At 38.2% G+C, this 26,762-nt stretch overlaps 1 protein-coding gene across 10 annotated transcripts in view; it reads right to left on the bottom strand.

Annotated features, from left to right (window-relative positions):
- The window catches only part of CBLB (Cbl proto-oncogene B), a 194,871-nt gene that overhangs the window by 111,669 nt on the left and 56,440 nt on the right, over nucleotides 1-26,762 (bottom strand). The window contains exon 1 of one of the 10 annotated variants that reach the window (XM_070582868.1): nucleotides 20,162-20,833. The exons of 8 other annotated variants lie outside the window; for them this stretch is intronic. The gene's annotated coding sequence lies outside the window, so the exon portion shown is untranslated. Of the gene's footprint in view, nucleotides 1-20,161; nucleotides 20,834-26,762 lie in introns of those variants that run through there. One more of the 10 variants, XM_070582870.1, reaches the window with a different exon arrangement.

Below are 26,762 nucleotides of genomic sequence, written 5' to 3'. Positions count from 1 at the left end.
AATAGGTTATTATGATACAGCACAGTGGGGGCAAGGCACCCATTATAACTATCTTGATGTGATGAATTAAATTTGAAAAACAAATTAAAAATATCAAGATTTGATTAGTAGCCTCCACTCAATGTGGGAGACACACAGGAATGTAATCTAATTAGATGGCACACAGTCCTTGCATTTTCTCCATTCAAGAAACAGCTGTGCCATAAATCAAGGAAGAAATTAAAAGCTTTAAATGCTGAACTAGTGAAAACCTTTAAATGACACTTTATATCAGAGAGGTCCAAAGTGTGTGAGAAGGTACTGCCTTTGGTAGAAGAAATGGGAGACCATTTTTTATCCAAAATCTATTAATAATTCAATTCTCACATTTAAAAGCTAGAACATGCTCTTCTTAATCTTTACAAGGTGAAACAAATTCAACATAAAAAGAAAGGCAAGGAGGAAAGAGTATAAACAGTGCACTTAAAATGAGACTCAGGTCCAGTTACAGAGCAATTTCCATTCACTGTATTTCTGATGTAGCGCCCTCCAAGACGGGCTTAGAGAGTTACTTCACACTGTTTTTGACCTTGGGGACATTCTGATTCCTAAGAAATTGAGGAGACTAGGCTGATGGAAGCCTTGCCTTTCATTTATCCCTCTTGAGAACAGACTGTTATTAAGATAGATTCTGAGAGGCTTAAATCAAACTGGATCTTACCGATCCCCTACCCAAATGATTTAAAGTTTTCAATACTTCTAAGGGAGCATGAAGCAGATCTTAAAAGTCTAAATACCAATAAAGACTCAGTGTCCACCCTCAGGCATAAGAGAAGTCAAGAGTGTGCGCAGAAACAACCTCACCTGAGATGCAGGCAGCAGGGCAGTTTTCCAAGCTGCTTTATGTCACGTCTTAGAAACTGAACTGCTCACTTACAAAGGAATTTAGCAAACTATGTCAGCTCAAAACCTGCATTACAATAGGTAACCAAGGAAGGTCTTTTTCCTTTGTGAAAAGAATACATCATCCACCACTAACATGGCTAGGGAGGCCAAGCCCGAAAGTGTGGCTGGGAAAGGTGAAACATGGGCATCATTCGATCTCTCTGTAGTATGCTCTTGAACGTGTTGCCTACAAAGGTCTACACTAAGAGCAAGAGAATATCCCTCAAAATAAGGATGCTGCTCTCAGGGTAAACAGATCTGCTTGCTAAAATAGTTTTAAGCGGACAATTTGCAAATGCCTTACTTCAACATAACTCAAGGTGAAATATGTCTATCATGTTCACATGTAAAATCCTTTGACAAGTGCCCAGGTTTGAACAAGTTACTTAACCTCTCTCACGGAATCAGTTTTCTTATCTCTAAAAATTTTAAATAAAAATGCCTGTCTCACCAAGTTGCTGTGAGGAGTAAAGAAGGCATATAGGTAAGAGTCTAACACATCTAATTTTAAAAACTCTCAATAAATAAGGTTATTATTATTAATTCTACCTACCACTTCTGTTGAAAAGTATAAATATATATCATAGCAGTCTTTATTCTTTTCCCATACAATATTATTGTCCATTAAACTGATGACCATCTTAGTAAGGTAAAAATCACCATTCTAACCCATTAAGATCATTAATTGTCACGGAGGCCTTTTATAATTCCAAGGCAAACACCGGGCATATTTGATTCAGCCATTCAGTCTTTATTTCACAAAGTTTGATTGAGTGCCTATTACATATTAGGCTTGGTCTAGGAACTGATGATACAAAGATGAAGATGACACAATCCTACTCTTGATGAATTTAAGGAGCTCAGAGATCTCCAAAGGTGCAGAACACTGTAGTGAGAACAGAGCTGAGACAGAACCAGGGCCAAGGTGGTCATCAGAGAGAGGGACCGAGGAGTTTCCGATTTCTGGGGTGATGTAGTTCTGACCAGAATGTGGCCCTGCAACAGGCAGCTCCAGCAGAGGGAAGGTGAAGCAGGCTAAGAACTAGGTAACTCCAAGGTTGGATGGGGTCATTCAGGTGGATTTCGAAGTTTCCTACGATTACGACAGCTGTCTGCATGAAGAAAAGGACTATAATAAACCTTATCTCAATATATTCAATAAAGCTTCCCAAATAATTTTTTTAAATGTCAGTTATTTTAACTTTGCGGCAATGCCAAAGGAGGATTAACAACATCCCTTTGATGATTTCAACAAAGAGTTTTTATGGAAAATTTATTATGGGAACCTGCTACAGTATGATATGATCACTCATACTTTCATCTGGTTTTAAAGTTTAACAATATCTACTTCAACAAAGAAAACTCTTTTGTCTTTAGTTTTGGACTTCTTTTGATTAAACCTAATCTGTAACAAGTATCCTTTTGTAAAACAAATATTTAAAATGTAGACTAGTCTATTAGTTGAGAAAGAAAAGAAAAAATCCATTCCTACATTCCTTTTTATTTAAGATAAAACACAATGCAAGCTCTGTGAACTAAGTGGAAAGTCATCATTGCTATGAGATTCATATAGAAGAAACCAGAACACAGAACTTTGTTTTCTTTGTTTGATTTTCTTTGTTAGGTTCTTGTTCAAAAGAAAAAGAAACATCAGAAGTTCAAACTATACTTTTATGACCTGGGGTAATTTGATAAAAGAAAAGTCTCATCAACAAGCAAAACAATCTTGACCTTAAAGCAACATTCTTTTTTAAATCTATATTTACTTTTTGTTCTTTGCAATTCCCAGTAGATCGTAAAATATATATATATATATATATATATATATATATATAAGTGAAGTCAACCTGAATTATGTCAATTAGCATTTATTCCTTCTAATGAAAAATTCTTAATTATCTTTTACTTGTTACATTCCCTACTCCATTATTTTTACTTTTATTTTTTTTTTATCACATTTGACACTTCAAGGATGGCTTTTGTTTGGTTTTTACTCAATAGCATATAGTTTAAAATTCTCCAAAAGAATATTTTCTTCAAGATTTCTACCTTTCATGGGACTAAGCTACCTTTCTACCATTTGTCACCCCACTTCTCTGTGCTCCTGTGAATGGTCTCCTGCTTTTCCTGATCCACACTGTCAGTTAATCCAGCTCTTCTTCCTCTCCCATGCCTCAGCCCAGGGAACTTTCACCTGCATCCGTTTTATGTCAAAATACTCCCAGGGTCTCTTTGCATAGCTCTTCCCAGATGTGATCTATCAGGTTATTAAATGCCACACCACTTCCACCACTTGACAGTACCTGCCACAGGACAAAGGTTTCTCTGAAGTGCATGACGGTTATTGTATATACATACTACACTTCACTTCTATCGAGAAAAAGTCTTTGTCAGAAAAAAAAAAAGTCTTATTATTCCTGTAACAGCTTCTTACACATAATAGATAGCCAATAAATCTTAATTTCAAGGACTCTGAAAATATTAAAGGACTATAAATAAGAAAGACTTTCCTGACCCAAAAACAAGTGCTAATCAACAGGCAGATAAGAGTAGTACATAGAAACAAGTCACAGAAACACCACACAGTGAAGCAGCAAATTTCAAAACCTTGATGAAAAGGAATTTTACCAAAAGTTGCTTTAACAGAGAATTAAAAATCTGGAGTTTGACTCTAAATTACAAAATAAAATCTTCGTTCTGTAAGTTTTAAGGTCTTGTCTTTTCTCTATCAGTTTTTTTTTTTAATTTTCTTTGTGAATGACAAAATATAATACCAGCAAGCTAAAAGAAATTAATGCTATATCCTCCATTTTTAGTTTCCAGAAACTCAAGTAAATTGATCACATTTGTCATACTTTCTGAGGAAATGTGACATAGTTTCCCATCACACTCCCTGTTCCCTGACAGTTACTTCCTCCTTTTGGCTCTGGAAATTTCCCTTATGGATACCTTTGTCCCACTTGAATCCGGCTCTCCTGGAAAGACAAACGAACCACAGAAAGAGGAAAGAGATAGCTCATCTCTCTGGTGCTCATACTGTGCGTCACTAACAGAAGAAAACTCAAATCATGAGATTTATCCCATCTTTTCCCCTGGGTTTAAAATTATCTTTATTCAAATGGTTGGGCAAATATAAAAATAAACACAATTTTGCCAAGTAATCCTCATTTTTTTTTTGTATAATCTGATATGGATACCACATTATACCATTGTGCATTTGTGTGTCTATGTGTGTACATGTGCACTCCTGCACCATAACATGAAAGTGTGAAGTGAAAAAAGGATAATACATAGTATTCTCAGTACAGTCTTAGTTAAAGCTAAATATCATACTACAGATAAACAGAAAATAACATAGGATATACACAAAAAGACATAAATGGTTTTTGTCTTTATTTTTTTCTTTAAACATTCCTATTTTCAACAAGAAACAAAAATGTCATTGAGAAGCCAGCATATTGATTTTGTCAGGCAGACCTGCAATGTGCGTGTAGGGGACTAAACAGATTTCCAGATCCTCTGACAGGGCCCCTGGCACCCAGGCTGCTCTGGCTCTCAAGTCGAGAAGGTATCTCTGGTGCAGTTACCCCAAACCACTTAGCTGGCCATGGATTCCCAACGTTCTGAAAAGTATCAGCCCTTCCACCATAGTACATTTACCAATGGCACGCCAGTATGTTTCCAAATCCTTCCCTAAAAGAAGGACTCCAGCATAATTCACATGTTTAGAATATAAAGCAGGGAATACCAAGGTCCAACAGTCCAGTAACTGCTCAAGCCGAAGGAGGAGTCAGCTCCTTCTGTTTAAGTCTCATTATCCTTAAATCTAGTTGGTGACTTTATCTCCTACCTTTATAATTGTCTCCTACAGAATGCTTAAATTCAAGTTGAATTAATTTTAGGAGCAAGAAAGTCTCTCACAGTTAGATAGCTAAATTAGCAATCACATATATTCTTTGTCATACAACAGCATAAAAGAAATTTACAGTTATATATGACCAGAGGATTCAATTACCCACATTTTTTCCTTCACCTTATCAGACATATGATGTGTATGTATGATAATGGCTCAAGAGAAGGGGACTAATTTAGGCTGTCTCCAGCCTCACAGAGAAATACTGGGCTTTTTTTTAAGTGGTGAGACTATATTGGGACTTTTCTTTCATAATGAAAAACAAAAGGTAAAACAGTCATAGAAAAACAGGGCTGCAATAGTTGTTAGCAGGGGCCAGCCCCGTGGTCGAGTGGTCAAGTTCACACACACTGCTTCGGCGGCCCAGGGTTTCGCTGTTTCGGCGCAGACCTAGCACCTCTTATTGCTGTGCTGAGGCAGCATCCCACACAGCAGAGCTAGAAGGACCCACAACTAGGATACACAACTACGTACTAGGGGGCTTTCGGGAGAAGAAGAAATTAAAAAAGAGGAAGACTGGCAACAGATGTTATGTTAGCTCAGGGCCAATCTTCAAAAAAAACAGAAACAGTCATTAGCAGTACAACTTGCCTGGACCACAATAAACTTCTTAAAGTTTCTAAATACAGCAACAAGAGATAGGCTCTTAAAAAAACACCTTAAAGGGCCTACAGTTCTCATGAACTGGCAAAAGTTAAACTGGATGTAGCTTATTCTGTAGCTGAGCGGTGATGGGACCTTCTAGGCAAGTGGTTTCTACATCCCCAGCCTCGTTAAGGAAACACTGGGATACAGTGAAGGAAAACATGGCCCGGGTAGCACAGGGTTCTAGACACATCTATCCCCATCTCATTACTCCATGATACGAAAAAGAGCTGAGAGCTTCTCTCATCTGAAGTGTTTTCCGCTATAAAATGAAGTGACTGTGGTACATAATTTCTGAGGACTCACTCCATTCCATGGGGTTTTCATCACTTTTATTCCAGCCAGTAAGAGGTGACTAGACAGCTCTGGCATGAAAAAGTCCATATGCTTCTGGAAAAAATTGTGACTCCATTTCACAACTAATATAGAAGTACACCATGCTATCTAACATTTTCAATTTACAGATTTTCCTCAATATGCCTCTGTCTGAGATTGCAGAAATCCTGAAGTTAGGCTGCAAAGCTTCAACATGTAAAGCCGAAATTACAGTAAGTATAAAAGTTCATTAGTATATTTGGAAGCCTTGATTTTTACTTTGTTCTTATCCATAAAAGACATCTGACATTTCTTTCTTTTCCTTTTTTCAACAAAGAAAAACCCTTAAGTAACATTAGCTCTCAAAACAAAGAAAACCACAAAGCAAAAGAAATTTTAAAAAAATAAAAGGTAATTTAAAAACTCTGTGTTTCATGTTAATGAATAGTAAACACTAGAATATTGAAACCATATGAAAAATGTAGACTACTAGAACAGAGTATGCCCACTGGGAAAGTCAGGGTTTTAAAAGCTGATTTTATTTATTTGTTCTTGGTAAGGAAATGTGCTAATATATGTAGTAGGCATAGCATAGTATCATGTCTAAGAATTTTAACTTTTATCTCAACCAAGAGTTTAGAAATATCCAAATGTAGAGAGACTATTAAGTTTACCACATGACAGCTGGTCAACACCATGAATCAAATCCCTTTACTATTTCAGTCTGATTGCAAATGGAATAACCCCCACATAATAAAATCATCCCCAGATATTGCCTTTGGGGTAGGTAGACAAATATATCTAACCTGCCTACACTCAGAAGACGATATGTTACAGCATTAAAAACTCCAGCTCTGGAGTCAAACTTACCTAAACTGGAGCTTAACCACTTAGTAAACAGATGGCCTTGGGTTGTAAGTTCACCTCTCTATGGTATAGTTTCCTTATTTCTGAAATATTAATTATAACAGTACTTATCTCAGAGGATTTGTGATGGATTACAATGGCCAAAAATTCTTTGCCACTCTTCCCATGATGGAATGGAGTCTACTTCCCTCTCCTTTTACCTAGGCTAGTCTGTGCCTTGCTTTGATCGATAGGATGAGGTGGAAATGATGCTGTGTAAACTCTGAGGCTAGGCCTTACAAAGGCAGCTTCTGCCTTTATATCTTGGAAAACACTCTTGGAATTTAGCTGCCATGCTGTGAGGAAGCCCAAGTAGTCATGCAGAAAGGCCCTAGTGAGGCCCCAGCTGCAAGGCAGCAACAAATGCTAGGCTGTGAGTGAGGCCATTGGACCATCCAGCTGAACTAACACCCCAGCCAACACCACATGAAGTAGAGTTCAACCTACAAAATCATAACAAATCATAATTATTGTTGAATTAAGCCCCGAAGTTTTGTGGTGGTTTAGTACACAGCAGTAGATAACTGACTTGGGGACTGACACACAGCAAGCATTGGACAAATCTTAACCATTACTACTAGCATGTGAGTGCTGCCAACTTATCGTTACCATTATCATCATCAATAGTAGGAGTTGAAAGGATAGAAGTCTCTTCTGTCAATATGAATAAGTAAATAAGTTACAGATAAAGGACCAAACACATTATTTAAAAGTGGTATTCTTACCTAACAAAGTATTTTTTACATCACAAATTATAAATTTTACATCCTCTACATTTTCTCTGATGCTAAAACAAATCACCCAAGAGAGGTTTTTAGAAGAAATCTGGACTATGCTAATTGGAAAGCAGCCTACTCAGATTTGGATCTGAAGGAATTTCTATAGTTAATTCCCAAAACATATTTATTTAAGTAACTGTACAATGAACTGAACTGTGAAAATACCATTAAGCTAATGCACTGATTTATACTGACAACAGACGTAATTTCTACAAGTCTTAAATGCTCACTCAAAGGTAGAGAATTTCCTTAACATTATACATACGTAACACGTAAGTGAAGACCTGCAATGTTTATAGGCGGTATAGCAGCGTCTTCTAATTGAGTTGCCATTTAAACCACATATTTTCTGAAGACAATCTAACATAACCAGATTTGACATTATGTCCAGATAAGAAATCGTCCTGGACGTTGGCTTGTCTAGTTCTATTCACTGGGGTCTCTGTTTAAAAGTAAAGCACTATTAATAATCCCTTACTTATCAACACTGAGGTATACACAGTGATTTTTTTTTCACGTAATTCTTTTGGCTCCCAGCCATACTAAACCATCACTATAATAATCTTGAGAATACATTTAAAAATTCTGCTGAACAGATCATTGTACCTGTTTACACACATAAATGCTTTTAGTGAAATGGTAATTCAACAGATGTGTTGCCATATTCAAAAGATGTAGAATTTAATTTATACACTAAGCATGAGAATCAATCATTATTCCTCTCTTGGAGATACCTATCATTGAAAACTTAACAAAAATAAAGAAAATCCAAATATTTAAAAAGAAGAAACCATTTTTAATATTTCAGTCAAACATTAGAATGATGGGGGAAGGATTGCATATATTCTCTGCTTAATCAAGTATTTTTTCAGGAATCAAATATTAAGAGAGAAAGAAAAGCTACAAATAATCCAGAAAGAACAGGCTGTAGATGCAGCACCGGGTAATCTTTTTGTTTTGTGGCACAGCTACTCAGGGTGCGGCTTGCTGCTTCTCATCCCAAAAGTCGAGTTTGTTTGCACAAATGTCAGTTCTCCCTATTTTTTAGAATAATTTTATATGCACAGAAATTGTAATCTACATACATGGAATTCCAGTGACTTTAAATACAGTTTATTCACTCAACAAACAGTTTTTGAGGCTCTGCTATGATCTGCCACCATGCGAGGCAATAGGAATAAGAAGATGAAAACCAGTTACATCCTTGCCTTCCAGGAGGTTATAATCTAAGTGGGTAATTAGATACAAAAACATGCAATTACAATACAGTGTGTAATTGTCTAACTGAGGTACATTCAAGGTGCTTCAGGAACACAGGAGCTAAAGGGAGAAAGTGCTCAACTCTGGGCCTCTCAGAGGATTAGGAGAGGCAGGGGCAAGCAGAAGAGCCAGATGAAAGCAGCAAGCCTGTCGACAAAGGCCTGTGTGCAGGAGCAGGAGTGATTTGTATTCAGGGAAGCGGCTGATGGGGAAGGAAGACCACTGTGTCGATGTTAAACTGCCTCCCCCCCAGGCCTGCCCATCTTACCAGCACAGGCCACCACCTACTCAGGCTGCTCCAGGATGCGGAGGTCTATATATCCAACCATGATTCCTCCAGGGAGGACTACATGTAGGAGGAATTTGAAAAAGAAAACCCCTTTCAATCAAGTTTATCATAAGGCATAACTTAATATCTAGGAATTCTTAGATCTTTATCCAAATTTAAAAGCTTTTATTAAAGATTTCTCTGTTGTAAGATAAGAAGTGAATTTTGAGGGTTTCTTCCCTGCATCCTTGATGGAATATAATCTAGATTCAACAAATTGAGAAAACAAGCAAAAGAAAACAATGGCGCACAGAGAGGGATGCACCAGAAGCCTGTGTCTTAGAAGCAGATGCTCTCCTTCGGCAGAATCTCAGCCCCTGGTGTATTACCATTTGAAACCGACTCAGAGATCACACTGCTGATGCACATCCAAAAGGATGTGTTTCCATTTCAAAATACCACAGTAATTCCCTCACTTCCAGAAATGATTCACCAGATAAATATTTCGTGTAGTAAAGAAATGTATCCTTTTTCCATGATCTAAAATAGAATACTGAGCTGAAATGGCCAACCCCAAACACAACATTATCAACAACCAATCAGATACCACACTGCCAGGTGACAGTCATACAGACGATTCCCTGGGGAGGGAGACTCTGCAGAAGCTCTCAAGAACAACACCCGTTCGATTCCACTGAATGCAGTGCCATCTGTTCCTTAAAGATGGACTGTAGTTAAGCAATACATTTTTCCATTAAGTTTTATGGAGCCTGATGTATTTCCTGTGTCAAAATCTGTCACAAAAATCTGTTTCTCAGACATCTGTTTGGTATAACACACATGTGAATATGGTACTGCTTGGAGATGAGTACAGACAGCAGCATGTAGCCTAGCATTTGGCTTCTGATTAGGAACTATTTCCAGTATGTTTATTGGGGGATTTAATTTAGATCCTATTAATATCTTATTTATCACTGTTCTTTCCATCACAAACCTATAATATGTATACCACAAGGGATAATAAAGTATATCTTCTTCATTGTGAATAGCATTTTCATAGTCAAGTGCAAAGAAAGACAGACTAAATTTGAAGAAGAATGAGTGATAATACTTATTTTGTGGGCCTTAGATTTCAGTTAGGCATTCAAAATCTAGGGCAAGAACAAAAACAAACGTCTAACTATTATACTCAAAATCCGGTCCCTGGACCAGTGGGATAAATATCACCTGACAGCTTGTTAAAAATGCAGTCTCAGGCCCCAGCCCAGAGCTACTGAATCAGAAGCTGCCCTTCATTGAGACCCCGAAGTGACTCACATGCATGTTTAATGTCTGGTTTAGCACTGCTTTAGCAGCAACCTCAAAAGACGTTTTATTTTTCAATGCTCTGCCTCTAGATTAAACTGCACCTAAAGTGGCCCCAAGATCTAAGTACCTGTTCAAAGGTTTGTGAAAGATTCCACTCTTGTCTCAAACCATGTATCTACCACTCCCTCTTATGACATGGCCAATGTGCTGGAACATCATTGTTCTAGAGTGACTTAGCTTCTCTTCCAGGACAGACCTCCAAGGCAACTGCTGATGGGGCTTTCAGTTGTCATCCATCCCTCTTACTCACTAACCCTAAGGAACTCACCCCTAGTCCTTGAGGGCCCAGTCCTGGGACAGTCTGTACTTTCCACATCTGTAAATATCAACATCAGACTGATAGTAACTTCATCACCACACCCCATCTCACCCCCACATCTCTACCCTGGGAGAAGAACCAAATTCTTCTGATTGGTTAACATATTGCCAGAGGTCACAGAAAGGGCATGCATCCTCCTACTACAGGAAACAGAAGACGACCACACACATCACCAGTTCAGTGTAAGTGTGGTTCACCTATGCCTAATTTGAGAAAGGAGCAAATTAGTTCTCCCTTCAATAATCTCCCTCCATCACCACGAACCTTTGAGATCCCTTAATGCAAGCAACCCATCTGCAATGCTTGGTTTTATCTTTCAGAACAGCAAAAGCGGAAGAAAAGTAAGACCTGCCAGCTGAAAAATAAAAAACACCTTCTCCAAATGCCATTAGGTGTTTTCCCCGCCTAGAAATGATCTTTCCCACTGCTATTTATCTCCTTGTAACTTAATAATTAAAGAGCATTGAGGGCCTCCCTGCCTACCCACCAGCATAAATATCCTTGGCAAATGTCAATCAAGCACAGCTAACTAATTTTATCATGAGAACCTCTAATCAGAGAGAGCAAGATCTTGGCACCGGCTGTGGTGGAGTGATGAACGCACCACCACAGGCTGGAACACGGCCAGGGAGTGTCAAAGTCTGAAAGGAGCAGCTGCGAATCCTAAGGGGGATGCTGCTCCATTCTGGCACCGGAGAGAAGGAAAGCGAAAGGCAGAAAGAGGCTCTCTTGGCAGAGCACGTAAGCACGCCCAGCACTCTGAGAGGCCAGCTTCGTGTAATAAATCAAGGGTAAAATTAACCAAGGGGCTCTGAAAAGCTGTGATGCAGAGGAGCCAGCCTTTCAGTAGGAGAGGATTGATGGAAGAAGGTGTTCTAGTAACCACTGGTTTCCGGCTGCTTTTATTTAAAGGAACGTGAAATGTTTAACAACAAAAATAGAGGAAACTAACATAGGATTCCTATTTATTTCACTAAAAGGGTATTAACACAAAGCCTATCATCTATTTGTCATTAAATAATATTTTCACACCACAAGAACAAGGAGGACATAATTTCAGGGGAAAAAAAATGCATTCCTTTAAACTGAATAAATTTAACTCCATGAAAGACTAGGTAAAATGCCTGCCATCACTTTCAGTTCTAGGCCAGAGAGAGGTCTAAGGAACCCATGTCACGAGCCATTCAGAGAACCAGGCTGGTGTGAAGTTCCATGCCGCAGTGAGCCACCACAGGGCTAGTCACAGCTGAAGAAGTCAGCTAGGGCACGCTGCAGTCGCTTAGAAAAAGAAATGAAACAAAAAGGGACAAGGAAGCTTCTCACAAAAATGACTTAAATATGGCCTGCTAATAACTAGTTATTATTCACCTATGAAATATTAGCTTTTTTTTCTCCAACTCTGAAACTGACTTGCAAATATAGATTATACACAGGAAAAGGCTATGAGGAAAAAGAGGACTATTAAAATATACCTAGCCAAGACTCAAAATGAGACTGAAGGCAATGCCTCCCATTTAAATCATTTAATTCAACTGAAAGTTTAACACAAAATACTAAGATTTCTTTGGACATAAAATTCCAGGTTATCAAATTATTTGGATAGCAAAATTTAGTGCTGTAAGTTAATTCCAAATATTCTCTGTTAAACTTCCTGCCAACTGTTACCATGTAAAGGAAGAAAAATCATTATTTCAACATGGGTCTTACATGAATAAGCCTATTACTAAAAGTCATGCCTGCTTACTGAAAAACCCAAATAGATTTCTGCATATCTCAATACTGCTCAACTGTGAAAATGATGTGATCAGACATTAACCTTACTAGGTAGTTTTGTTCCCCCTGAGTTAGCAGATATAACAAAAGCACACATATGTACATTGTTTCAGGTCATTTCAAAATAATCACAGAAATGTAGAGATGAAGACAACTTAAAATGATATAAGTATTTCCATCTTCTTGTTTACAGAAGTGGAACCGCAAACTCAAAACAGTTGGGACAGGCCCAATGTCTCAGACCAACCAGAGGCTACGACTGAGTCTTCAAACTACTAATTATACTGAAACCACACAGACATCTTGCCCCTAACATAAACAGGCAATACCTTCTTGTGGCCTAACCAATGAGTCATCCATAACTGGTTTTTAAATAATAAAAAAAGTTAATAACAGATACCATATAACTATATTAAAATATGTTAAAAATATATACATATATTGTACTAAAATACATGCATACCCTATGACCCAGTAATTTCACTCTTAGGTATATACACATCAGAAATGCATGCATGTGTGCAGCACAAATGCTCTAGAATCTTCATAGCAACATTATTCAAACCAAAACCACTCAAATGTCCATCAATAGCGGAATGAACAAATTGTGAAATATTCACAAAACGGAATACTGATCATTAGTGAAAATGAGCAAACCGCAACAACATGCGGCAATGAGGGTGAATCTCACAATCACAATTTTGAGCCAAAGAAACCAGACTCAAAAGGGCAGACGATGGGATTTTGGTTCTTAAGTAAAGTTTACTTAATTATATGTGGACATATTGCCTATTAGGCTACAGACATCCATAAACACGTGGACAGATATGTGTTGAATATGTGTATGAAATATAGCTATGCCCCCCGCCCCCAGTAAAGGAGGAGGAAGAGACTTCTGCTCTTTTCTTCATACTCACTCCTTGAAACACAAGCTTAAGAGAGTGCCCTTCTCACCGCCTCCTTTTCCATCTCAGCTAAAAGTGAAACTGCCAAAGGCCGTGACTGAGGCTAACTCAGAAGGAAAGTTGTCTCATCGTTTTTTCAGCCTGCCATTGTGGATATCATAATGGCAAATCATATGGTTTGATTTTTTAATTCATCTTCCTTCCACTGAAAAAATCCAACCACCAACTTCACAAAATAAACTCAGGATTTCAATAAAAACTCAGTTTTCCAATAAAACACTTTTGAATTTCTGATATAAATATGCAAAACAACACAGGTAAAATCAGGCCTAATTTACATCTGTAATATAAGTTAGGACATCAGGACAACATGATCTTCTTGGGTCTGAATCCCTCTTCCTCAGAAACCCCCTAATTCTACACATTAAAGCAGAAAGAAGAAAAGCGGAAAGTGGAAGCTCTACCCTCTCCATTACCTTATTCCTGCTCAAGAAGGCAGCTCCCCCTGGTTACAGCCATTCCAAACTGAGAAGTGGAAAAGAGTTCCTGAGCTGCCTCAGGTGGCATCTGAAGAGCTCATCCAGACCACCTCATTTCGGTCATTCCAAATTTTAAGGTGATACCCATTACCAGAAGCAGGCACACATGTAGTTTTTTTAAGAGATGACCAATATACAGCGTAATCTCAGCAAATTACAAAATATATTTCTTTTTCAAAAATGCCACTTTAAATATTATCAAACAGAGATGTAAAGTGCTAAAATTTTTTTTAAGTAGAGTTTTAAAAATACACAGATATCAGGGCCAGCCGGATGGCATAGTGGTTAAGTTCGTGCGCTCTGCTTCAGTGGCCTGGGGTTCACTGGCTCAGATCCTGGGTGTGGACCTATGCACTGCTTATCAAGCCATGCTGAGGTGGCATCCCACGTAAAAGAAGTAGAAAGACTTACAACTAGGATATACAACTACGTACTGGGGCTTTGGGGAGAAAAAAAAAAGGACGTAGATTGGCAACAGATGTTAGCTCAGGGCCAGTCTTCCTTACTTAAAAAAAAAAAAAGACCACACAGCTATCCCATAGCACCGTTTGAATTCTGCCCATGTGAATTTATTAGCTATTCAAAAGTTAAAATACATTTAAATGTAAAAATAAAATAAAAGGCCATCAGCAGCTGCATTAAATGTGTCTGTTTTCTATTGTCTCTAAAACAAGGCAGAAACACATGAGATTCAACAATAATTTCTTTCCTTTAAGGTTTCATTAAAGGATGATTAAATTTAACCCTATTCAGAGATGTGAAATGTTGACATGCTACATTATAACCACTCAGAGAAATACAAGGTGTTAGGCACAACCTTCTGAGCTCCCGTGACAGGTCATTAACCAAAATATTTGATCCTATAGCCCACAATAAAAATAGAAATCTTACCAGAAATCAGACTGTTTAGGGGTAAGAATAGGCTGAATGAGGATTTAAGTCTGGTTTTTTTCCCCATCTGTAGTCAGCACCAGATGTTAGAGGCTGAGATTAGGGGCGGGGAAGGAAACTTCCTCTTTTAAAACCCAAGAACTATGCTTTTTCTCCCATTACTGCTTATTTTGAGTGACAGTAGGTGTGCAAACATACAAGGTTTCAAATGAAAAGTTGCAGCCTAGATGTCAGACTCTCCTAACTGTGAGTGAGTGTGGGTGTAAGGAGGTCAGCAATTTAGGGAGGTATTTACATTTTGGTTTGGTTTGGTTTGGTTTGCTTTGGGGATGGGAGGGAGGGCACCACAGAGAAAGCCAAAAGGTGATTAAGCTGCACCCCTCAGAAAAGCACCATAGAGGGGCTGGAGCAAGCAGCAAGGAAACCCAGTTCCTTTTAAAGAAACATCAATACTCCTAAAGAGAAGAAATGGCGAACAGGTCAAATGAGACCTCCAGGGTAATCATTTGTAATCTCTCAAGATCTAATAAACAGCATGGCTAGATGGAACAATGAAATGTATAAAAGTGACCAGAGTCATGAAGATGAAAATGTAGGAAAGAAGAAATAGCAGTGAGAGAGAAGAACATGCAATAAATAACGAGAAGGAACAAAGAAAGAAAAAGTTCCCTGCAATTGGGGAAATGAAGGAAAAATAACAAGAGGGAATTAACAAAATAAATTAACAAATAAAATAAAGGGCAAGAAAAATGAAGAAGGATTTTAATGTACAAATTATAAAAGAGAACACTTAAGCAGGGAAAAGCTATCTTCTCGCAGGCTTTACATTTTTATTAACTACATATAATGGGCATCATTGGTATGCATTTGTTAACTAGATGAGGCTAAACCATGGCATCATGAAGTTTGTTTTAGTACCTTATATATGCAGATTGGTCCCATCCACAATTAAAATACTTATATAATAAGCAAAAAAAAAAGGAAGGCATTCCAGCATTTGATTCAGAAATAACATTTCTCTATGTTATCTCTGGGAAGTAAGACTATATACAAGCGATTTTTATTTTATTGTTTTGTTTATACTCATATATTTCCAAATTTTCTATAATGAGTACGTATTCACCCTATAATCCAGACAAGAATAAAATATAGTCTTAAACATTCAGTTTTGAGGTCCAAGGCAGACAGAGCATGAAAGAATGTTCTCCTAGCAACTAGGATTTTACCACACATCTTGAATTGGTGTCTACAACAGTCACCACTCCCCCACCCACACACACACCCTGGATCAGGTGTGTGGATTTAAGGCTAGTGCTATGACTGATGAACCCACTGCAAGGAAGACCCCTCCCAAGACTCCAAAATAAGCATCCATAGAATCATATTTTTAAAACTATGCTCTATTGAAATATCTCAAAATCTGAACCTGTCATTATTGTACCCATTTTTGCTATAGATCCACAATTTTTTTTAAAAAATGATATACCCAAAAACCTTTTTTCTGCAGAAGGCAGGAATAAAACAGTTCTCCGTGATAAAAAAGAGCAAGATGTTAACATAGTATCACAAAGATAATTCTCTTCAAATGTCCTTTTTCTTTTCAAAGGCTATCTATCTTGCACCTTTAGGCCATTTATAGTCTATGAAGAATAAACAAGTTATAATCCATCCACAAATATTTTCTGAATAAGTCACAAAGCACCTACGAATTCCCCCCATCCCTGTGCGCATGTGTTTTTGCAGAGTGACTGTTCCGTCCACCAAGAGGTGGACTCTCTTGCTCCATCCCTTTAATCAAGGCTTGGTCATGTGACTAGCTTAGGTCAATGAGTTGTGTAAATGCAACAGAAGCAAAGGCTTGCACAGCTCCAGTGCATTGGCGGGCCCCTTCTCCTCCTGCTGGGAACCATTACACAATCATGTGAACATGCCCAGGCTCTTCCTCGAGGATGAAAGACACATGGAAAGAAGCTCCAGCCATCTAGCTGAGGCCCCAGACACACAAAGTGAGGCCATCCAGTCACAGCTGAGTGGCTCAGCTCACAGGATCCCCCCCGCCCCCAGCCAACCCAAAGAATCATGGGAAATAATGAATAATCCTTCTCTTAAGCCTCTAGGTTCACAGCAGCAAAAGCAAACTGACATAGACACTAAGTGCTAAACACCGTAACAATATCTGTAAAGCACCTAACACAGTACCTAGCATCTATGATTACCTTATAAATGCTAGCATTTTATTCTTTCTTCTAGGTCCTCCAGAGAGCGGAAAAAGCTATGGTGATGCTCACCTTATCACAGTGTCAGAAAATCTGGAGGGTTCTTAAAACTCTGATGACTGAGCTCCACCTGCAGGGTTTCTGCTTCAGTGAGTCTAGGGTGGAGACTGAGAATCTGCCTTTCCAACAAGTTCCCCAGGAGCTGCCGCTGCTGCAGATTCTGCAGGTCGGCAGAGCACACTGTGCAAACCCTAAGATTTACAGTCCACGTCATTCGTTCAACAATACTTCTTAAACACATCTATATTCAGGAAGACGCTGGGCTAAAGACTACAGAGAAACAACAGTGTAATAAGTAAAGCAGGGCGCAGGTGTTGCTGGGGCTAGAGGTGTGCCTAGAGGAAGGCTTCTGGCTGTGTGTGTTGGGGAAGTGAGGAGATGTGGCTCAAGGATGACAATCACCTCACACCCTCCGTCTGCCCCAAGAGTACCACACACGTCTGCTTCCCAAACATATGAGGCTATAGAGTTAGCCTATAACATGTTCTCACTATTTTCCTCCTTTTCTGACATTCTGAAAATTCTATCAGACAAGGCCAGTGCAACCTTCTAGAGAATGGCCTAGGTTTTAAACACAAGCATTCATAATTCCTGCTGTAGAAATAATGACATGGAGTTAACCTGGCCTGAGGCATTTCAGTTGGATTCTCCTTTTGCCTAATTTGCTTCCAGAGAGTGTGCCCAAGTTCTAGAATACAGGAATGTGTCTAATTCCTAGTGCCTAATTTCTACTATGTCATGACTAAGGTAATGACTGAATCTGAGCTATGAACTTTCACATTTCCAGTGTTAAAAGAGAAAATGTTTGCCATTTTCTGGATGAAGAAGCCAAGAAACATAAGTTTGTGGGTACTTCTGACACGACAAAACCTACACTTTCCAAAAATACGTGATGTCCTGGTAAAAACATTTGACTACAAGTCCAAAGATCAGAATTCTGGATGTGTTCTGTGGATCCTGGACAAATCACTTAACCTCCTTGGTTTGGGCCTCAGATTCCTCACCTGAAAAAAGGAAGTTGGTGACCAGTGATTCTCAAATTTGCCTTTGTGTTACCATCACGTGGCTGTTTTGTAAAATCCTCATGCCCAGGCAATATCCTAGAACAACTAAATCAAAACCTCTGGAGGTGGTACCCGGATATCAGAGTTGCTTATACTCCCCAAGTAACTCCATTGTGCAGCCAACGTGGAAAACCACTGAGTGAGAGATCTCCAGGTGCCTTCTCACATTCGCTGGCTCCCATCACAATCACCTGAGGAGCTTACAGATCCTATCACTGCCAGGGGCCACGCCCGCCTAAGTCAGTCCGGGCCTCAGAGGGTATCGAGGCACTGGCGTTGCTATAAAAGCTCTCCAGATGATTCCGATGGATCGCCATTGACTGGGACTCAAAGTCAAGGCCCACATGCTTAATTTACAGAAAAATTAACCTTAGAATGCTTTAACTGGCAAGCTCTTATCTGGTTACAATACGGTTGTTAACAAAAACCTGGAATTACATACAAATTTCTAGGAAAACAAAATATATACAAAACCACTAACCACAATCCTGTGAGCCAAAGCAATATCCCAAGAATTATCCTACTGATAATTCTGGAATAAATCCCTGACATGATCTGACTTACTGGGAAATTACAATTACAGTATATTAGCAGAGAAATAAAAAGAACACATGTAAAGACATAATTTGAGTCTTAACAAGCTACTGCACAAATCAAATTCAGTAAACAAATATAAAAACAAACTGTGAAAGTCAAATGCATACTTTATTAAAAACGTCAACCCATTTGGCTTATTTAATCACTTGAAGAGAGAGAGAAAGAGAAAATGTTACATGTTAAAAAAAAAATCTCAGGAAGAGATTTAAACATTTACACTTCTTGGATCTTGAATGTTTGACAAGTTCTCATGAAAAAAAAATTTTTAATCATTCATGACTTGAGCATGTGGAAAGTCAGATTTAGAGGGAATTTACCCTTTCTTTGGTGCTGAAATACCAGATTATTAATAAAAATAATCTTTAAAGCACCCAGGAAAATAACAATAAAAGCAGCAGCTATTATTACAGATTATGGTCTATAATGTTAGTCACTTGCAAAATCTGGGTACAGGAGGCTAAAATGACACAATTTTAAATACTGTACTTACAGAAGTGGGAAAAGATAGTATTTTCAATGAGAAAGCATATAATATTTTTAATATTTCAACGTATTATAGATTACTCAAAATATGTTTAGCCACTTAAAAGACAATGAACTCAAAGGTTAAAATGAGTAATCCTCTAACAAATGGCTGGTCAAATTAGTCACTTAGCCTTTTAAGTAAGCATTAAGCATTAAGACAGGTCTGAACAATCTTAATTTTCATTTTGTAAAGAACTTTGTTGGGCTTAACCACATCACTGACTTCATTTACATGACATGGTTTTCTTCCTTCACTCCGTGTGGTATGGGGAACAGCGAGGGGACTTCCTAAAACGGGCTGGGCCTGCCCACTGCCCATCTTGAAGGTGCCTTTACAATTTTGTTGTTGTTTTAATATGGGCTAGAGACAACTCTAAGCTACTCCATTGCTAACAACAGCAACATAAACTTTGTTAAAACTCCTAAGGGTTAAGAATTAAGAATAACAGGATTTCCTCAAAAACATGCTTCAAAAATGGCGACCAGCTGAGGACTCCACCTCTGTCAGCATGACGCTTTGAGCTGTAACCTAGCACAGCCTCCTGAAAGACCCCAGGATGACTGGGGGAAGGTGAAGAGCTTACCTGGATTGTAAGAGGAAGGCGAAACAGATTTCTTCAAATACATAAAGGAAAATATACATACTTGAATCAGAGATGATAAAGAATATCAATTTGCCAAAAATAATTAACTGAATCATATTGATAATTTTCGAGATAATCCTGTAAGCAAGCCACTAATGTGCCATAAATCTACAATCCCTCCAGGAGAGACTCCCACACCCCCACAGGCCCACATCAGGCTGGCTGTCAGATTGCCGCCCTGCTTCATCTCTTGGCCCGTGCATCTAGCCTCCCTCCTTACTGCACCTTCACACACACGATCTGCAGTTACCTAAGGTGCTTCTGTTTCAGCCACTGGGGTCCCTTCTTCTCACATCCAGTCCTCTCCAGCTGGAACAGTTCCCAGTTTGCTTTTTACTCTCACTAAAGCCTCCTTGGCCTTATGCAGAATTGTTCATGTGCTTACACATATCTTTCTGAGAAAAAGAATCCATGGTCTCTACTAGACTCTTAAAGGTGTCTATGAGCCAAGAGAGATTAGGAACTAGCGCTCTCCAGAGCTGCCGACTAAAAGCTTAAGTGAAAGTTCTGTGCCGTGTGGGTGCCAAATACCTAAGTCACACATGCAAACACTTGCTACCAATGCAGGTCCCCAGTTTCCAAGGGACTTACCACCAGGAGCAAAAGATGAAAAGAAAGTTCAAATCCCAAAAGAGCCTACCCATAAAAATCATCACATGTCCCTATGTTTTGGGAGGCAAGGTCAGAAGAGAAAAGAGGAAGATGCTTGCCTGGATCCATCGAGACACACTTTCAATCTGCACTTCAGGCTGCAGCCAGCTCAGCGGAAGCAGCTCAGACATTTATACTATCAGTGGATTCTACTATTAAATTAATTGCTCCCTAAAACATTTAAAACACATTGGAACTTTCATTTAGTAATGGAAAAAAAATTTAGTGAAGTTAGCAAGGGGCTTAACATATGAATGAAGAAAATATTTTCTTGGCAGTTATAAATACATATGTATATATTTTAATACAGTATTCGATTTCGTCAGTTGAATTTAACTGCTTTATTCTAACAGGAGAATTCTTTGGCTGAGATACTGAGGGAGGTAACATCTAAACCTGTAGTGCTGATGAAAATTAAATGAGAGAATCTAGCGAAGTCTTTACTCCAGCCAATGCTCGCAGGCACTCCGTTATGCATAGCTCTCATGCACAGTCATTTGATGGACAAATTTTGGTTAGTGAAACATATTCACTGAGCAAGCAATTCCAGGTAATTTGCTAGTTGCGATTATTGCAATGTGTAATTTTTACTTGTGATAATGACCCAAGAGATTTAGAATACACGATTTGTAGAATAATGAAGGCAACTCTACGTATTTCTTTAGGCTACTGAAGAAGAGACACTGAATTTATGAGGCCTGAGATTTATCTTTCAAGCCCTAATGTACAGCAGTTTGTAGGTCTCCGCTTCCCCACCGTAACTGCTATTTGCTATTAAATACAGCTCCTTGCAAAGTGTCGAGGGCACCAGAGAGACCTCCAGGGTGTATGTTCATGGAGCGAACCACCTCCTCAGGACCCTCAAAGCTCAGGACAAAGGAGCCCCCTCAAGCACTCTGTCCCTGCCGTCCCCCTTCCTCGAGCTGAAAGTCGGGGTGGAGGGTGCACAGTGGAAGGCCAGCTCAACCGTGCCCTCCTCAGCTGTGTCCTAGAAGTCTCGCAAGTGCTAGTTGTAATTATCCGTTCTATTAGTCTAACAGGTGGGGTGGGTAGTGGGAGGGAAAGCAGTGCCTTCTTAGTCAAAAATCAAATTAAGATCATCTTGAAGTTGATTAATATGACAAAGTTAATAAAGCTGGGGTATATTCTCTAAGATAATGGAATAAACTTAAATTTATAGTGGTATACCCCTTGAAGTGGCTACCTGTTTCTTCATTATACTCTTTTTTTCAAGTTACATTTTCCCCTCCAAAATGTACTGCTGGCTTAAAAATATTTGAAACTAGGAGCAGTGCCTGGAACAGGCAAGCCATGCAATGACAGGAGCGCTTTCTAGGGCAGCGCTGACAGGAAGTGTCCCCCATGCAGCCAAGAACCTGTGCTTCTTTCTCTTAAGCTACAACTGTACTCCACGAACTTAGCAGTTCTCACATAGCACTCTGACTTCACACAAACTCCCTAACTCCAACATTTTTAATATGTACAAATGTAAATGACTGAAAAAAAGCAACTTCCTAAACCGGCACTGCCCTACATGGGTGGTCACTCAGCACACGTGCTGTTCAGCAATTCAGATGTGCTAGTCTACCCAGATCTACCGTAAGGGCAAAAGCACACTGCACTTCTGAGACTTAGTATGAAAAAAAGGTAAATATTAAGAATTTGTTATATTGATTACATGTTGAAATGATAATATTTTAGATATTTTATTTCAGGTTAAACAAAATATATTATTAAAATTAACTTCATCTACTTTCTATTTTTTAAATACAGATACTAGATAATTTAAAATGACATGTGCCTTGCATTATATTTCTATTGGACACCATTGTCCTTTAGCTCATCTGCTCGCACCTTCTGTTTTATCTGTTGCTTTATTTCCATTTTTCTTTAGTTTCTGGCTGCTCCTTAAGAATCCTTGAATGCACTTAGATATTCTCCTGTAGCAGAATAGAGTCCCTCTGTCCCTGCTCCGTAAGTGAGAGAGCGTTCCACTTCTAATACCCTTCACTGCCAACTACCTCAAAAAAAATAAGCAACTCTACATCCAGCAGCTCCTCTTCCTCACCGCACAGTAACTTCTACATCCACCACCACAATAACTGTCCTCAGAGTCAGACTCCCACCACCTCTCACCCAAATGACAGCCATGGGCACCCATCGGTTCCCCTGCCTCCCTTTTACCCCCTGATACATTTCCATGCTTTTCCTACGATCATCTTTCTAAAGGTAGATCACTTCACTCACCTCCTGAAACAAATGTCAATGGTATCCTAATTTTTATAAAGTTCACATTTCTGAGCATGGTATTCATTCTCTCTAGCCTGAACTGACAATCCCAGCCTTAATTTTCATTACATCTCTTCTTAAAACATCTCAGCCAACTTCTTATACTATTACTTGGAATTCCCTGGAATGCCAGGTACCTTCAGAAGCCCCTCTCATGACACATGCCATTGCTTCAGACTGCAGGACTCCTCCCTTGCGCGGTGCTTGCCCAAATCCATTCAACCCTTAGTGAGGCCATCACCAGCCCCAAAGCTGCAATGAACCCCCCTGCTCTCTAAGCCCCATCCACTCTGCCAGGATCAGCAGTGCAGCCTTTATATTTTTTCTTCCCTTGAATTATATTCACCTATCTGTCTCCTCTGCTATGATTCTTTTTTAAAGAACAAAAGAATGAAAGAGAGGAAAGGAGAAAGGGAGGAAAAGGAAAAAAAAAAAAAAAAAAACAGAACAAAAAAGATTCTTAAGGATAGGAAGCAGGTCATGTTAACCACCGTGTTCCCACAGCACCCATTCCCATGATCTGCACGTAGCGGGGACTCAGTGGGATAAACGTCTGCTAAATGAGAACAGTGTGAATGAAATTTGTCAAAAGGATAAGTGTTTGCTAAGTAAGAACAGTATAAGTGAAATTTGTTCCAGTTTTATAAACTCAGAAATTCAAAGAGATTTTTAATTCTCACTTTAACATGGCATTACACATAACATGTGTTGAGTTAATGAATAAATGAATTAACTTCTATATACACTCAAGACACCTTCTGCCCGGAGAGGTCTCAACAAACATAACTGTCCTTACCAAACAAATGATATTTCAGGACAAGAAACTCAGCCCTCCAAGGGAAGCTGCCTCTACTCTCAAATATTCACCAAACTTTACTTGAAAGCAAAAGTAGAACTTGTTATTTTATTTATATGGTCTAATGAACTGACTCATTAAACTTCTCATAAAGCCGGAGTGAGTATGCAACCCCTATCTGCTCTCAGCAAGCCGATTTTTCTCCTTAAAGGTCACAGAGCCATGAGGAGCCTTCACCCCTCACTCAGCTTTGCCAACAGCTGGCTGAGAAGCAACTCAAAGAAAAGAGGTGCCACAGGAAACAGCATATGTTCCACCAGGTTATTTTTAAAGTTAAAAATTAATGGGTAGAAATTTCAAAAAGAGACAGCGAAAAAAATCTGAAAACTGTTAAAATATAGATCAACAAGATAGAAATGTTTAGAAACTAAATCTTAATTTACCAGAATTAAAGACACATAAATGAGGCCAATTCCAGCTATGGATTTGTGTAAAACATTCATTGTTGCTTCCAAAAATTTGCAAAAAAAATTTTTTTAAAGCAACTTTCATTTTCATTACAAAACTAAAAATGGAACTATATGAACTACTAAGCTACTGTTATAGAGCTGTTCGGAGACACGAATTAAGACTCTTTTAGGCTTACTTGCTGTCTAACTATGATAATGACTTAGTTTTGATTGAAACAAATACCAAACTAAATATTTATGTCAATTAGTGCATAGGGCGATGCATCATACATATATCTACTAGAGTACCATTATACAAAGGGAAACTCCAACTTTTCTAAGTAAATTTCTATTGATACATCCAAATTTCACTGAAATAAATTTTACCAGATAAAATTTTACAGAAAGGTTAATCACTTACTTTCCTAAAGATTCTAGTTTTCATCAAAAACTCATGATGGGTAAAGATATCTTCCATTATTGACAACTGAATGGTTGTACTAACTAGCAGTGTAATCTGGTAAAGAATCCGGAGAATTGGGTATATGTCCGGTAAGCAGTTTTAGTAGTTTTATTTGTGAAATAATATCACAATATTCAGAGAGACATATACAATTAAGGGAGAAATAACATACATATTTCCATAAAATATATTACAAATACATAAATAGATAAAATATATTTGTATAAATACATTTATACATATATCTTACAAAGAATAATAAGAATTTACAATCATAACACAAAAATCTTATTTGCTTTAAACAGAAAGAAATAAGCAACTGGGATCCTTCTCAAGATTCTGCTGTCAGTACAAAGATTATTCAGAATTACTGCTGTTGAAGCAGAATCTAACCTATCAATACAGAGCTAGAAAGGACTGCAGAGATCATGTGGTGTAACTCCATGAATTTCGAGATAAGTAACGCAGGACACTTGCCTGACATCACACAACCGGTTGGAAAGAGAACCAGGACCAGAAGTGGAATCTCAAGATACCGTAATCAGTTCTTGTTCATTATACTATCACTGTGTATGCAGTAAATCAGTCACTGCACTATGGAATGAAATCAGAAGACAAGCCACCAAGAAGGAACCTATGATTACAAAACTTGTCCCAAAAGATATTGCTGATCCTGGGTCTGTTTGGCCAGCTTGGCTATTTAGGTTTCGGTACTAACAATTTCCTTCTGCTGAGCCTTCCAAAACTGATAGCAAAAGTATTTTCCACATAAATGTAAATAACAAAATTTATTTCTCATCCTTCTAAGAAAATTCTTCAATTTTTCATCTAAAAAGGTGTTTTTGTTAAAATACTTCAGAACCCTAAAAAAATAAAATTTATTTTAAACATCCTTAGAGTATAAGGATAAAACTGTAAGACTAAGCTAAATTATTAATTTTATTCTCCCCACCCCAACTTTCTGTCATGCCTAATCCCTGTCCCATACTCCTTAGTAATACTTTTTCTCTAAGGATCTGTATGTGCACGTGTTTTGCCATCTCTTTTAGCTGTAAGCTGTTCAAGTAATCATTTGTTCACCAGAGATCTCATTAAGGCAAACTCTGTGTTTTCATAATATGAACTTTATACCCAGTTTCATGCTATATCGTAGACTTTCTTATGTCATTGTACTGTTTTCATCCAACTATACTCAAGTTTCATAAAAACAGGAATCATAATTTCTATTTCCTTTGTTTTGTCCCACATGCTTTGTACATAGTAAATAACAACTTGGTTAAAGATAAAATCTATGACTTAGATCTCAATCTTTGAGGCACCAACAATAACACACATTCAGGATAAAGTACTTTAAGATGAGAATAGCACTAGTAGATATTATTCATTACCAGTATTTCCAAAAACTGTTGTTTATTTGGTTGGTATGTATTGATGTAAATACTTTCATGTGACAATTTAAAAATTATTTTAGGACAAATCCAAGACTAAACTATATCCAAACACTAGGAGCACTGAAAGTAAATTAAGACAAATTTCTAAAACTAAGTAATGCATTAGCTAGTTTCATTGTAGCTTTTAGATTATAAGACCAGCATCAACGCTCTGCAGCTGCTTAAATGAAAACACAAAATGACCCGCTATTTCAGTAGATTCATTCATTCATTCATTCGCTCAGCAAACATTTATCGAGTTCAGGTAACATGCACAATTCTGGGCAATGGTGATACAGCCATGAATGTATAGGAAGATACTCAGATAAACGAATGAATAGAGAGTCAGATGAAAACAGACAAACATACACATGAAGCAAATCTTTAAAAAATAACTTCAGGAGTCAGCCCCCTGGCGTGGTGATTGAGTTTGACACTCTGCTTCAGCGGCCTGGGTACATGAGTTCAGATCCTGGGCACAGACTTACACCACTCATCAGCCATGCTATGGCGGTGACCCACATACAAAATAGAGGAAGACTGAGATAGATGTTAGCTCAGGGCTAATCTTCCTCAGCAGAAAAAGAAAAAAGAACTTTGGTTTCATTACTCTACTTTGTTACAATAAAATCAGAAGTAGTTAAAAAAAAAAAAAAAGTATATAAGCAACACATTCCATCTATGAAGAGCTCAGGAAATAAATATACCCAATGCTTGAGTTTAATCATAGGAGATTACTAATATAGTCCAACTGAATGACACAATGGAATACG

This window comes from Equus przewalskii, chromosome 18, assembly GCF_037783145.1.
Source record: "Equus przewalskii isolate Varuska chromosome 18, EquPr2, whole genome shotgun sequence".
Lineage (NCBI taxonomy): Eukaryota > Metazoa > Chordata > Mammalia > Perissodactyla > Equidae > Equus > Equus przewalskii.
This window is presented reverse-complemented; position numbering and strand designations above follow the sequence as displayed.